Here is a 15,029-nt window from a genome sequence, read left to right as displayed (position 1 = left end):
TGTCTTTATCTTTCCTGATCCTGTCCACCTTGGAAAACCCTATAGGCTCATCTTCATAACATGCATCAGCACTTTCATGAAAAACTTGACATAGCCTGGGCTAACATTTACTGGTAAAGCACTCAAATTAAATGTATCACCTTCCAACCTATGGGTGAAACTGGTATCTCTCTGAAGAAGTAAAATAATAAAACTAGTAGAAATAAATAAACATTACACATTTCAGTGCTATTAATGCATAACATTTTGTGGGGGGGTAATCCTGCATTTTTCAAAGGCAGAAAAAATAGTTTTAAAAGCAATTAAATGCCGGAAAAGTTATGACATGTAATGACATAGGCTATTTTACTTTGAAAACTTAACATTTTCAACTTTTGTTTGTGTAGCCTAGGGTAGGCCTATGCGAATATTCAAAAAATCTTTATTCCCATAGGCTACTATTCAACAATGGTGGTGGGGAAAAATGAGGAAGAAAAAAACATACACATATCTGATTATTGATTGAATTCCCAAAAATGGTATGCTTAGCCTGTTAAATGTTATTGACCTTTCCTTTGCTGCCTACATTAGCTGCACACTATGATAAGCTAACATTATTGTTAAGAAGACTGAGAAATGTAAGTGTCTGTGTATCTAGGTTAATAAGTAGGCCTACTAGGACCGTGGGCCCGAACCGGCTGTTGAAGGAGTTGGACCGGGTCCAGTTCGTATCCTTGGCGGGTATGAAAAATCGTAACTCCGCCCCCTCCTCTTTCGTGGAGCTGCCGTCAAGGATGTTGGAAGAGAGAAAGAGGGAAGTAGTGGCACACTGGTGGACAGTAGACTCAAGTATCGTAGCATTTCGGACATATACCCACCGCTAATGAGTAATAACCCTGTTATTTCTTCTTGGAGGTGAGTTAAACAAGACTCTTCATAACTTACATTTGTGTTTGTAAACTGTTGAAGCCATTAAAAGTTAACGTTAACTTAAAATGTTTTTCCCCGGCCAATGTCGAGTTAAAAAATATAAACATATCAAATATCTCAAAATCACAGGGTTGTTTTAGCCTCCTCCGCTAAATAGTTTCATATAGTCTAAGAGGTGTGAACCTAGTTAAGTCAAAGTATTACATTTTAACACAATGTTCGCTTACAGCGGTCGGGATAGTGTAAACGTCAGGCAAGCAGCTGAAAGCATGCCTCGGCAAGCCCTTTGTTGCTTTGCCCGCTGGGACAAATACCATCATTCATCTCATATTTCCTCCTCATATCCCCGTTTTACTGTCAGGCATAGTCGGTCGCCATGTGCAGACGAATACATTTGTTGTTACACGGCCGCTCCCATGATTCCCAAAGACTGTAGGAGGGACGTGTTCATGGTTCACACACGTTGTTTCCCTGGAATTTAATCAGGAATGAATGGACCTGACACTGACATTTCAACTTAGGCTAATTATGACAGAAATTAACCAAACTTTGTTACTCAAAGTTAAGTATGTCAAATTCTAGTAGCCTATCTATCTTTCTTAAAAAACAAACAAAAAAACTATCTTTTAGATTTGAAACACAATAGGCCTATGTCTAAAATAGACAGTCACGGTGTAAACAGGGTGTAGATGTAGGTCAGCGTTACTCATCACACTCCTGTAACCAGTTGTTGCAGATGTGCTGAATGAGGGCTTGTAGTAAGAAACAGCGCATAATAGTGTACATATTTTGTGTCCTTATGTTTTCATAATCAAAAAACGTCTTTATGATTATAATTGCAATGATTATTGTTTGTCACATAATGATATATGCATACTCAAATCATAAAGACAAAAATTATCATCATCTATCGTAAATCATGTTTAACCCTACAAGGCCTATGTTTTGTCTTAGAACAAAGCGTGGAAGAGCAGCCGTTAATAGTTATACACTGACCAAGGGCTCATTGTCACTGAATCCAGCCATGACTTTTTAGAATTGAATCATGGGGAACTTTGTACAAAAAGCACTTATATAGTATTATTCAGATCACATAATCATCAAAAATATGTTTATTTATGAGTCTGTGACCTTAATTTTTAAAGCAGCCTTTTGATACTTTATATTAGTTTTGTCACAGTATTTTGGAAGCAGTGTCGTCGGCACCCATAGTTTTTCACTTATACTTACTGTACTAAATTATTTAGCTTGTCTTACTTGTCTTACTAGTCTTCATGTGTCCTTTACTTGTAGGGTGTGTAAACCTTTTTTTCATCACCCATCATCATAGATGAGTAATTATTCACAGCTTTATAAACCCATCCTATGCACTGCAGTTAAAATGGACCCCAGTGTGATCTACTGTATGTGTGACACGCATACTGTGCACAAGAGGAAGCAGTGAATAATGAAGTGTTGCTGCATGTTGTTTTCCATTGCAGTCACACAGTCAACACTAACAAAGAGGAGATTGCATTTTGTCACCATTAAAGGCAGTGTTTTTATGTTATACAACAAGCAACAGCTCTGCATCTGTATGCATCTACATGGTTGAACTGGCATTTCAACTGCACCAGCGGCGCACCTGCCACCTTGGTTAACCGCTTGTGACAAGGAAAACTGTGACCCAGGTTTATACTCTTTGTGGCCAAAAAGGGAAACATTAGTTCTGCCTCAATGTCACACACTCCAACAGAATCAGCAAGCAAAACACTCTATTGATTTTAAACAAGCCATTTCAAATAGAAGGGTACAAAGTGTATTTGGACGTCCTGTTTCTTTTCATGCTTATCTTTCCAGAAAGGAGATTTTATATTTTACCAGGTTTTAAACAGGTGTAGTGAAGTAGATTTATCCAGCGGTTCACAAATGGGACAAATGTTGAGGGGTTTCATAGCTTTATTGTTTCCTATTTGGACACAAGATAACAGGGTTCGACATAACGTATAGCCCGATGGCCCGGGGCCAGTAAAATCATATGCAGGGCAAGTTGATTGGCCAGTCACTGGCCCGCCCGGGCCAGTGACTGGCCAATCACAGTTCAGTATCTTTTTGTAGACTACCTTTTTTGTAGACTATCATGGTTCATTGAAATGCGCGTTGAGAGTCGTAATGAAAGCGGTGTTTATTTAAGACTCAATATAATAAACCTAATATTAAATATATTTTTTAATGGACAACCGATGCGTGGGCGTTTTGACAGGTGGAGCAAGAAGCGGGTGCACTCGCTCCGTTGGCAGAGCTGCCTACCGTCCGCCTGCGAGTCGACAAATCAATCGACTTGCTTTGCCCCCTTTCTTTCTTCCCACAGCAGAGGTTGAGGTGCAGAAAGTGATAACTGCGCTTTTCCTTTATCTGCCACCGTAATGTTACAGTATTTGCATACAAGCCCCAATGGTAATACAAATGAGAGGCGTTATTTAAACGCTGTGAATGCGTCTCCGGTGATTGTGTCGGTTGTAGACAGAAACGAACGGAGGGACTCCGCTCACTGTACAGTTCCTATAGTCGCGCAGTTTGGCACTGTGTTTTCAGGCTCGAGACATTCAATCAAATCGCGGAAGTCTTTCCCATTGAAATCGCTAACGGGGAGAATATCCCCGGTTATTATTTTAGCCACAAACCACAGTTCATCTGCGCGGCGGCTCACTCGCTGGCGAGATCACACGGTGAAACGCTGCTGTGATCGGACGAACGCATTGTGTGTTTCTAAGGTGATTTAACGTCATAGTCTCAGACGAGCGTTTAACTTATGCTGCATATTTTGCACTGCATTGTTTTTTATCAATAGTTTGAAAAAATGGTCCCACACCGGACTCTTATGTGAAGCTGACACTTCATGGAGAAGTGACACTCCTGCAGCGCGCTCACGACCAGACGTGAACTCACCAACCCACATACACGGTGAAATATCCCATTAAAAAAACGGCATAACCCCCTGATTTTCGTATTTCTATTCTATTTTTAAAGTCAACTTGAGCGCAAGTGGAAAACCGGTCATTCGGTTGACACATTCACATCCCTAAAGTAAAAAACAGCCTACCACACCACAAAGAATGATCAGACCTTCATCTCTTATTTTTTTTTTATGTTTGAACATGACTTCTGCAGGTGAACTATTCATTAAACTGCCCAAATTCAAGAATAAAAACAATCAAAAATCATAAAATCAAACTACTGGACTTTAAAATACTGGCCGACTCTTTCAACATACTTTCAGTTGTAGGCTTCTAATTCAATATGTTTGCCTGGTTTTATATTATGTGTATGAGCAATATCAACATTTCATATAATTAACTAAAATAAAAATAACCAAATCTAAAGGGAATATCTATACTGTTACAGTATAGATATTCCCTTTAGATCTGGTTATCTTTCTTTATTTTTCTAATACAGGTATTATAATTATTGACACTAAATTATGAAGAAAAAAAAAGTGTGTGCAGGGCCAGTGAAAATATACAAGGGGCCAGTAAAACTCAGATCCACTGGCCCGGCGGGCCAGTAGGAAAAAAAAGTTATGTTGAACCCTGAAGATATAAGACAATGCATCTGATCAGGTTTCAGTTCTTTCTTTTTATCTCCCAGTGAACTCCGTACCACCAACTGACATGAATTTTGTTGCCTGAATAATGTAAACTTGATTTCACTGCTGTTATCATTTGGAGTCTTTCCACTTGCCTTCCAGTCTGTTGCAGACAGTGTCACAATTAGATGCTGTCATCACTTCTCTCTAGAGTCTTTCCTTCCATGATCTTATCTGTTTTCGGCTGTTACAACACAGCACGCCCAGAAAAACCTCATCTCCATTTCCTTAAATAAAAACAACCCTGTAGCAGGAGTATCAAGCAGTTCACCAGGCTCTTGGAATTTTTTATTCCTGCACTCCCATGCCAACTTTTTTACAGTGCGTATCGTGATACATTATCGCAAACTATTTAGACCCTTCGGAAACACTTTGAAACCCAAAGGCTCTTAAACCGTAAATGGATCTCATGGATACTCTGCTTTGCTATAAAGCTCTCTATGGGGCAGAGAGTTGGTTGCATTTATATTTATTGTGTCACAGAAACAGCTCATTGACATTATGTCACATAATATTAAGGATTAAGGAACCAGGCTGAGACTTTTGCATAGTAGCTTGTCATGCATGTTTGGGCATGCAGACTTGTGGCTTATGTTTTAAACTGTCTCTAGGATGGGTTTTTTCAAACATTCTTTTCAAACATGATTCCTCGATATAGTTACCTTGACCATTTAGAAGCTCATAAACACACAAACACCACCACTGAAACTAACACAGTCGCCCACACATTTGGTAGCATTCAACTGATAACTGTGCTCCTGCTCCAGCATAATGACTCTGTGCTGCTCAGTCATGATTGGTTGGTACCGTACAGTAGCAACAGTGCAGATAGACCAAACCAAACGTGGGCCACCTTTTTGAAAGTGTTTTCAGTAAGATGACATTTCATTGCTGAGTCAAAGGATTTGTTTGTCTTAAACAGGTCTTGTTAAAGCAGAACACTCCTCTTAACACTCAGGGCAATTTGCCAGCTGGCTACTGGATCATGTATTATGAAGCCCTTTCACACTCACTCCTTTTTGTCTTCCATTTACAGCCTTGGTATTGTCCAACAGCTCGGTTTGTCAGGACAGAATTCTAGGCCTCATTAGGAGAACATTCTGCCAAACATGGAAAGAAGAATATACATTTTTCCTAAGCAGCCCTTACTTTTGTTATGCATCTTGCTCTGGATGGCTGTTTACTTGTATTGATAATTTGAAAGAGAAAATGTTTGGGACTTTAATTAAATTAGATTCTTGAGGTCAAAATCCGTGGGGCCATTTAGCTGATTGTGTACTGCAGTCATGCTCTGCTTATGAATGGAAGCATACAGTTTTATATACATTTTTGTTAGTCAATATAAATTGACCACTTTGTGTTGTAGCATTTTATCAATCAATCAATCAGCTTTATTCGAGAGACTCGAGGTCCATTTGAAAAAGTCATACAACATACACGATTTTAGATTACATCTCAAGCAAGATCAGTGTAATTGTTACTTAATAGAATGTTACTGGCAAATTGAACTGAGAAAGGTATGGTATAGCCTACTGTATATATTATGTTACTTCCAGCAGAGAGCAGACAACACTTATAACTCTTGTTCCAGAGTCACCCTCAGTCTGAAGTGGGGTTGTGCTTGAATAACTACACTATGGCTTGAGGCTTGAATGCCATTTAGGAAGGGAAAAAAAGGAAGGAAAAGAACATTTTGGACTGGCGATGGTGCCAGAATAAGGGACATTGAGACTAGTCTGTTCACAAAAGTGATGATCAAGGGGAAATTTGACATGATGCTGGAGGATGGGCCAGGGGGACACCAAAGTCATCTTAATTATTTTTACAAGAAGACATTTGCATTTTAGATTTGAGATGGGTTTGCTTTAGGGAAACAATCCTTTTTGTCTGGCAGTGTAAATACACACTATCACCTGTTACTATTGTAGCTCTTACTGTTAGTGTGGGGCAAGTCCCGTATACACTCACTGGCACATGACGTAGTTGTCCACACATTTACTCACTGTTTGATACATGGAGTCTGTGTGAGGATGTGAACATTTTCTGAACATCAAAACTTATTTTTCCTCTCGCACTCCTTACTCTGATGCTTTATATTTGTAATCACACTTGTTCTGTAAGCTCTTAATAGCATGTGTAGAAATATTAAATGTATTGAATGATTCCTCTGTCCATCCATGCATAAATAAATGGTTTGTTTAAAAAGTTAATAGATAATGCAGTGGTTGAGGGTGCATTTACTGTTCAACCTCCACATTCATCAATCTTATTTTACAAGTATTACATAAATTCATCAATTTAAAGTTATGGTATAATCAATGTTTAAATAATTTGAAGAAACAGTCATGATAAACTAACATTTACACATGCAAAACAGCCCGGCTGCTGTCACTGCATCAGCCATTTCAGCTGTGGACAGGCCTAGTGAGGTGACCCATTTTGTGTTAAATGTGTATCAATGTATAGGACACAATCATGTTGAGATAACTGTTCATGTTCACTGTAGTTGAAATAAGCCTTGTCAACAGCAACATTTTTAAATATGCAGATCTTTATTATAATTTAACTCTAAATACAACATCTGCAATGTTTAATTTTGTTAATTTATTAATTATTTAAATGTTTGTAACATTTCATGTAAAGTACATTTTATTTACTTTGTTTGGACTTTAAGTTGGTAGAAAAAGACTGAGCTTGGCACTCACAAGGCCTTGGTTCGAAAATATTCCCTCTTTTCCCCACACAGTAAGCAACAATACAGATTTGTATTGCTTTGGGAGCACATACTATAGTTTCTCAACAGTTCCCTTGGCTCGGATGTGATGCGAGTGCCAAATATGTACAGCGAGAGAAAGCTTTTGGTTAATTACGAAGTAGGACTTGCGGTCTCCAAATATGATGCTGTAGCTCTAGTAGGGATGGCCATTTAGAATTTTTTCTTTAACCGGTTAACCACCAGAATTAACGGTTATTAACCGGTTAACCGTTAAGATTTAATGTAGCCTATTTATAGTGAAATACATGAAGCATTATAGCAGTGCTCCCGACCTTTTTTTGTTCCAAGGACCGGCATATTAATTTAAAAACAATTCAGGCACCAGTAGCCAATTTAAATGCCTACATTTTGACATTCACACGGCACCTTTGTCTGTTGTGAGAAGAGGTCTAGTATGCGAATGTAGGAGCAGAAAGTGCAATAAGAGACTGAAAGGGACATTTACACACACACACACACACACACACACACACACACACACAGGCTTAGGGGATGGGTAGCCCACCGAAACCCGGTACTAAGTAGTGCTGAGCACGGGGCAACATTTTGAAAGACCGTAATATTGATAAGCTCCGATGTTATCAGTACTGCATAATGATCCTTAACGCTTTTGTTTATGACAGATTTTCGCTATTGATCCTGGCACACAATCATGGCAGACCTATGTTTGTGCAGGGGGCGGACACTCAGGCCCAATCTAGATCCACCCCCTACACCCTATCCCTATCCACTATCCCTCCGTTTGCGCGTTCGCGAGGAGGGCCCGCCATATTGAGTGTCGTCCCAAACCACAGAACCTCGAGTGTGAGTGGGTTATAAAGCCCTCGATCACCGAGTCTGCATCGATAGTGGCTTAGCCCTACGTTTGACACAGGTGTCCGCCAATCAATTAAGTCCGGAATGGAGGAGCCAATTTACAAATGAGAGTTCCATGGAGTTTGTTTCCCGAATTATAAATGAAACGTTCTCTTACCTCAAACAGACATTTGATTGTTTATTTTTATGCATAGCCCTAAATGACGGAACCAGAGGGTAGCCTACAATTTTGGAATTAACATGTTGTTTTACACTTGTTGATTTGATTATGCCACTTGTCTATCGTTAGTGTATTTTCAAGGCGTGGATAAAAGATAAAACGAAGCAGATGAAGAAAATGCCCACAAGTTAATAAGGGACAGTGATTATTATTTCCTTAAATTGTTAGTAAGATTTGTGTTACTGTTAAAGCCAATGAGGGGTAGTAATAGCGGCGGTGACGTCAGTCAGCTGGAGCGCATGACTTTTCTTATTTATGACCACCCTTGCAGTGCATTATAATTTATGCACGCTAATTAACTGCCGCGATTCGCGGGTCGAAATGGCAGATTAACGTATCATGACAAGTGGAATACATGCTTTAGCAGACTATTGTTCTTTTCCCTGGTTTTGTATGCTGCTGTGCATGTAAACTAAAAGGATAATTAAACAGCGGATCACCCACCTGTTTTCTCCACTACAGACTGAGCTGGTAAAATTAAGAATATGCAGTTACAAAATGTTTAACAAAAAATAAATTATGCAGCCAAATCATGGGAGTGAGTTTGTTTTTATTCAATACTACATTTGCTCTCACATGCGTAGCTTATGAATGTTAAGATCGTTTCAGGTCAAATATAAAAGTGGTGGAATTTTATTTTAGGGTGAGAAATAAAGACTTGACAGTTAACTAGTGTCTCCAGGTTTCTTCCTGTTTCCGTCTGACAGAGGCGAGGGCTTGCCAAACCGCGCCGTTGTTATACCCTCGCCCTTAATGATCGAGTGGCACTCTACAGCCGCGAGGGTGACTCCACAGCGAGTCACACTCGCTCACGGAGTGGGAGTGCATAGGGAGTCATTTGGGAAAGGGCCTCACTGTCTGGCTGTCTGTCACTCCCTCACACACTCACTGAGACGGTGATAGATGCAGGACAGCATCCACCTCAAGAAGGCTAATGCTAGCACTATGTTAAGCTAGCGGGAGCCCACGCTGTTAATTAAATTATAGAAACATATGACACGGGAGTGTTGTAATGTGACCATAAGTCGTGACTGGGAGCGTACCATATGGACCTATTATAAAGTTGAGCGTAGCCTACACTTCTCGTTTAATTCTTTACCGACAGTTGGCATTCTTACATCCGGTTTAGCGATATCAAAATAAGAGTCCGGATTTCAGAGAAATTAAGATTATTTAATTTTTTTAACCGTTTAACCTTTAGTATTAACCGGTTAAAGATCTTCTTAACGGTTAACGGTTAACCAGTTAACCATGGACATCCCTAAGCTCTACATAGAGCTTCCATTATGATAATAGTTCAAATCCACTCGGCATGTGCTTTCACAATCATGACTTTCAAATTTTGTTAATTGCCAAACAATACAACCACACTTAAGCTTATAATAATGTAGCCAAGACTTGTTTGATAAGTTTGTCAAGTGCTGCCAGTGCCAACTCTTAACACAAGTGACAGAAAGTGTGTCTGCTTGGCCCACAAGGAGTCGGTCAACTGCTGTGTATAGTGAGTGTGGTAGGAAATGAAACATGATATCATCCCCACACCCCTATAAGCAAGGTTTGTTTGAGGTTTGTAAGATGGGAACAATTTGCCCTGACAGCGTTTGTCTGACAATATACAGATCCGGCCTGTCTTCAGGTTTACAGAGCGTAACACTGCTTTGAGCATCAGCTAAATGGAAATAAGCACAAACAAACACACTGACACATGCTCAGAGCCGGCCTCTCCCTGGAGGAAGGGGATGAACCATGGTGACACTCTCAGGAGCACGTGATCTCACCGAAAGCAAAGAGGTGGAGGGGGTTACTACTCTGACACACATCCACACACACAGTTCCTTTGATTGATGGTCAAATGAGGAACCACTGAATTATTGGACCCCAAACAGACACAGAGTGACATAGACAGTTGTTGGAAATGGCCCTCTCCATGTCACGTGATGACATTTGCTATGGATGATGTCACTGTGTGGACTGGACATGCCTTTTCCCTGTCCTCCTGACACGTGATCTGCGACAGCAATGAGTGAGTTGAGAGGCATCTGAGAGGATGGGGAATTGGTCTTTACCATGGTTTCCCTTGTGTTCTTAGAGAAGATTTGTTTTGACTTTGCTCTTTCATTTCTTGTCATTCCATCCATGATCATAGAAACATAAGTGGAACATGACAAACAATACTGTAATCCGCCCAAAATCCATTCTTTGCATTTGGATATTAAATGTCTCATTAGCTTGATGTGGTTGATACACATGAGAGAGAGAAATAGAAAGAGAGAGTTTGCTGGTTGATGAGTATGATTATTAGAAAACGATGATCCATGTTTGTTTAGCAAAATGCCCCTGTGGTGCTGCTACTCACTGACAAACTACAATTTCCAGACACAGCTGGGGGAAATCCTGATCCTGGATTTAGTACAAATAACTGATCTCATTCTTAAAATATTTCTCTTGTTGCAGCAGTCTGTCAGAACAGGCGTGCCACTTAAGTCTTTTAATAATTGCCTAAGTAATTTAATTTGTCAACACTGCTGTGATCATTGAGCAAATCAGAATATTACATTTGCTGCACAAGATCTAGCCTAAATGATTTTACCCAGTGGCACTGGCACACATTGTATTCATTGACATCATGCTCTATAACGAGGTGGTCGAGGGGTCTGAAACTCAATTTACCACTAGCAAGGTAATTCCCATAAATTCCCAATTTGGAATTTTTCCAAAACTCCTAAGCTTCCCCATGGAAAGTTTCTGGAAATTTACCAGAAATGTTCCGCCCCTTTGCAACACTAATCAGTATTTATACATGTTTAAAAATTCTTGTCTATGGTTAGTGCCTAATAGTCTGCAGGTTTCTAGCTCCCCTTATATCTCTCTGTTAGCTTCCCTCTGGAGAATGGGATTTGCTTTCCTTTCCCATTTAGTTTTCCTATGTGGGAGTGGGACCTAACAACGACGGCATCTCTACATTGTTAGCCCATGGTCTGCAGTAGTCCCTCTGCCACTTGAGCACTCTGTCCATTAGCCAAATTCCTTGCTATTTCATTATCTAAGTGGATGGGTCTCTGCCCCTACCCGCCACAACTCCACTAAACCACAGGCTTGATTGCCAGGAGCCTCCTCTCTGTCTCAGGAGGACTGACTCAGGCTTTCTACCCAAGCTTGAAATATTTATCTCACGTAATTGAAAACGCACTTGGCAAAATTTCAATGTACCCCTCCCTGTTAGCTTGAAGGTATTTTAGAAATGCTGTTTTTGGAGGGAAGAAGCACAAAACATATGTAGAGCCCCATCTAAGTGTGCCTTGGCTCTGGAGTTGAAACTAGGCTATTGACTGAGCTGGTGTCAGATTTCCATGCTGCTGCCATTCCTGCCGCAGACACCCAGAGTCTCGCATTGATTTTATGAACCACAATTCCAGGACAACTCCAAGGCTTTCAAGACCTTAATGACATCATGGATTTGTTGGATTGTGACATTTATAGGTTCCCGTGTGCGCAATGCCTTTGATTTCTCTGAAAATAATCAGTGTTATGCTACGAGACATTCTGAGCTCCAGGAATAGACCGGCTGGTTGTTCCACTGTCGACTGGCTTTGGTAAAGACTGGAAGACCGAAAAAAGTAAGATTGTTGTCAACATTATATCGTCCCTGAGCAGACACGCACGCAGACAAGAGTCTGAAATAACAAGACAGTGGGGTGTGTTATTTGAGTTGTCCAAAGGGGGACATGGGATGTGGTTATTCAGTAAATATGATGAGTTGTTTGTAAACATTTAATGTATTACAAGTCACAAGGAGTCATCCTACTTGTATTTTTATCAGTTTTTGTAAAATAAAATAAAAATCACAAATAAATGCATAATCTCATTCAGAGCAACTTACAATGAATGTAGAAGTAGAACAAACTAGAGCAATATTATTAAATCAGTCAATAAACTGAAGTGCAAGGCTGCTTTTAGTTAAAGCTGAAGAGAAGGGTATGGATTTCTAACCACCTGGAGGATACATGATGATTTGAGAGTCCTATTGATCACTGTCATATGGAGTGACACCCAACAGCTTAACAGCTGGGGTATCATTTGCTCTTTCATTAGTGGTCCAAGTACGTACATTAGGCGCTGCAAAAACAATTTCTGATTGATTTAGTCAGCTAAACAAGTCCATGGAATTTGCTTTAAATTTGATAATTGCTGGTATTCATTGTATAGTTTGGACTAGGCAGTACTGTTTTAAATGTGTCGGCTGTTAAAGAGATTTTGGCATAATAGCATCGATGATGTCATGTAGTAGGCTACATATATTAATTCACACATTTCATTTACCGGATAAGCCGAAGGAAAGCATCCTTATTTGTTTTCTTTGTCCCAATGTGGTCTCAAATTGATGGGAAATGGTTTCCAAATTAATTTCCCAAAGATGCACTAATGCCATAAAATGCCCACTCCAGGACTCTGAGTTAGGAAAATAAATCATCACGTCATGACGCATTAAAATTAGATAAATGTCTTAAAGTAAACATAAAATCAGCATTGTTGGCAAAATGGGGTGTATAAATATGTTTTAAATGTTTGTTATCTTTGTGCCTGGTTTTATTTTTTCATATTCTTCGGCACATCCATTCAGAGTGAGACTCCAGGAGACACATCCACGTTCTTTCCTTCTGCCTCTCCCCTCATAATTTCATTAACTTATATCGATGGCCTGAGCCCTGCAAAGCAAGGTTGCTATTCTTAAAATAACACAATTTCTCATCTGGTGTGTAAACATAGAGCCTTTTAAGGATCAATTTAGAAATTGCCTGCGAAGGTAATCAAAGAGAAAGGGGAGTGGCAGTGATTCTTTAGAAGATTGAACTGGAGGGGAGCCAGCCGCTTAAAGACTGTTTGTTTGGATACACTGTGATAGTTTCCCTTTTTGAGTCACTGTAAAAGGAAAGGGAAGGATCCTTGATGCATGAAATGACACACAAAAAATGTTGAGCAATTTTTCTTTTTGCTCAAGTTAACATAGTCATAGCATTACTTATACTGTACGAAATCAAGATGTCTTCTTCACTCATACAGATATGCTTGATGTATGTTTTTTTTTAAACTTTTATTTGAACGATTTTGCAGTTTTTTACATACAAACAAAAAACAAAAACAAAAACAGAATAAGTAAATACATACAATACATACACCCCCCCCCCCCCCCCCTGCTATTTAAGCTGTAAATAAACAAAAAACTAAACAAAGCTAAAACAAAAACTAAACTGGGGCAAACCTCACACATTTTAATTCCCTATGTGCTGGAGCACTGGGCCCCATACGTCGGAGAATCTGTGGGGGTGGTCGGACAGCTCATATCTCAGCTTCTCGATATGTAAAATACCCACCAGTTCCCTCAGCCAATTATCGAACTGAGGGGCCAGGTCGGACTTCCACAGTTTTAGGATGCATCTTTTCGCAATTACCATGCCATAAACTATGCTAACACGTGCATTACGGTCCAATTTTTCCAGGGCTGTGGAATTACCAAACAAAGCGTTTCCGGATCAGGGGTTAAGGAGACATTTAAAACATTAGAGTACCATTGAAATTAGGGATGCACCGAAATGAAAATTCTTGGCCGAAACTGAATAAAATTAAACAGTTGGCCGAAAGGCCGAAACCGAATACCGAAAGAGGCTTTTGCAGTTTTGTTTATTATTTAGTCAATTATTTCAACATTGCATACATGAACTCCCAAATGTTCTCCTCAAACATAGCCTACAACTAAAAAGCAACCCTAAATAAATATATAAACAGTAAAACCTTCAAATCTAAGAGTAAAATTAATATTTTACTAGGAATTAATTTGTGAACCACTCACTGATTTTTATCTTGACTTATGAGGATGAATCTACAAAAAGATCGACTTATTGCCTTTCTTAATTTTTTGCAGTGCCGTGCAGGTTGAGTTGCTCTAAAAAAAACTGCACCACTGCACCACCGTAATGTCCAGACTTCAGAATTTGCATCAAAGCCCTGATCATAACAATGAGAGGCTTTAAACGATGTCCATGCTTAGGAGGTGATTGTAACTTTTTCGTCTGTAGACTGAAACTAACGGGGGGAGGCGGCTCACTGGACATGTAGTCGCGCTGTCAGTTTGCCGACATGGCTGTGTATTCGGGCTCGAGAAATGCAATCAGACCGTAGGAGCCTTTTCCCCCAACAGCGCTAACGGACAGGATATCTCCGGTTATCATTTTAGCTGTCAAACTAAAGTTTTTTTTGCGCGGCGGCCCTCACCGGCGAGGTGTCACTGTGAATGACACCGTTACCAACTGTCACAGAGTTGCACCGGGTGAATCGCTGCTTCGCTCGCGCAAGGCTTTTGTGTTTCTAAGGTGATTAAACATCAGTCTTGGACGAGCGTTTTAACTATATGCTGCATAAAGCATTGCACTGTCTGCGCCGTGTTTCATCCAGTTGCTCCCACACTGGACTCTGACATTTTCATGCACGCTCCAAACTGCTCCTGCTGCGCGCTCACAAAGAGACGTGGACTCGCATACACGGTTACGTCTCTCTTTACTGCCATTTCCTGGTTTACAAGCGCGCAGCTCTTTTAAAAACATATTTCCTTAGTGTCATTTAGTTCGCCAATTTTCGGTAATGTTGTTCGGCTTTTTAACTGTTTCGGGCCGAAACCGAAAATGACT

At 40.0% G+C, this 15,029-nt stretch overlaps 1 protein-coding gene across 1 annotated transcript in view; it reads left to right on the top strand.

Moving 5' to 3' along the window:
- Window positions 1–771: 771 nt before the first annotated feature.
- Window positions 772–15,029, top strand: part of LOC307252474 (inactive rhomboid protein 2-like) — a 37,335-nt gene continuing 23,077 nt past the window's right edge. Inside the window, exon 1 of the mRNA XM_080030148.1 lies at window positions 772–894. The gene's annotated coding sequence lies outside the window, so the exon portion shown is untranslated. The remainder of the gene's footprint in view (window positions 895–15,029) is intronic.

Source organism: Ammodytes marinus (assembly GCF_949987685.1).
Source record: "Ammodytes marinus genome assembly, chromosome: 6".
NCBI classification, from domain to species: domain Eukaryota; kingdom Metazoa; phylum Chordata; class Actinopteri; order Uranoscopiformes; family Ammodytidae; genus Ammodytes; species Ammodytes marinus.
The sequence above is the reverse complement of the archived record's forward strand: the minus strand, read 5'-3'. Positions and strand labels throughout refer to the sequence as shown.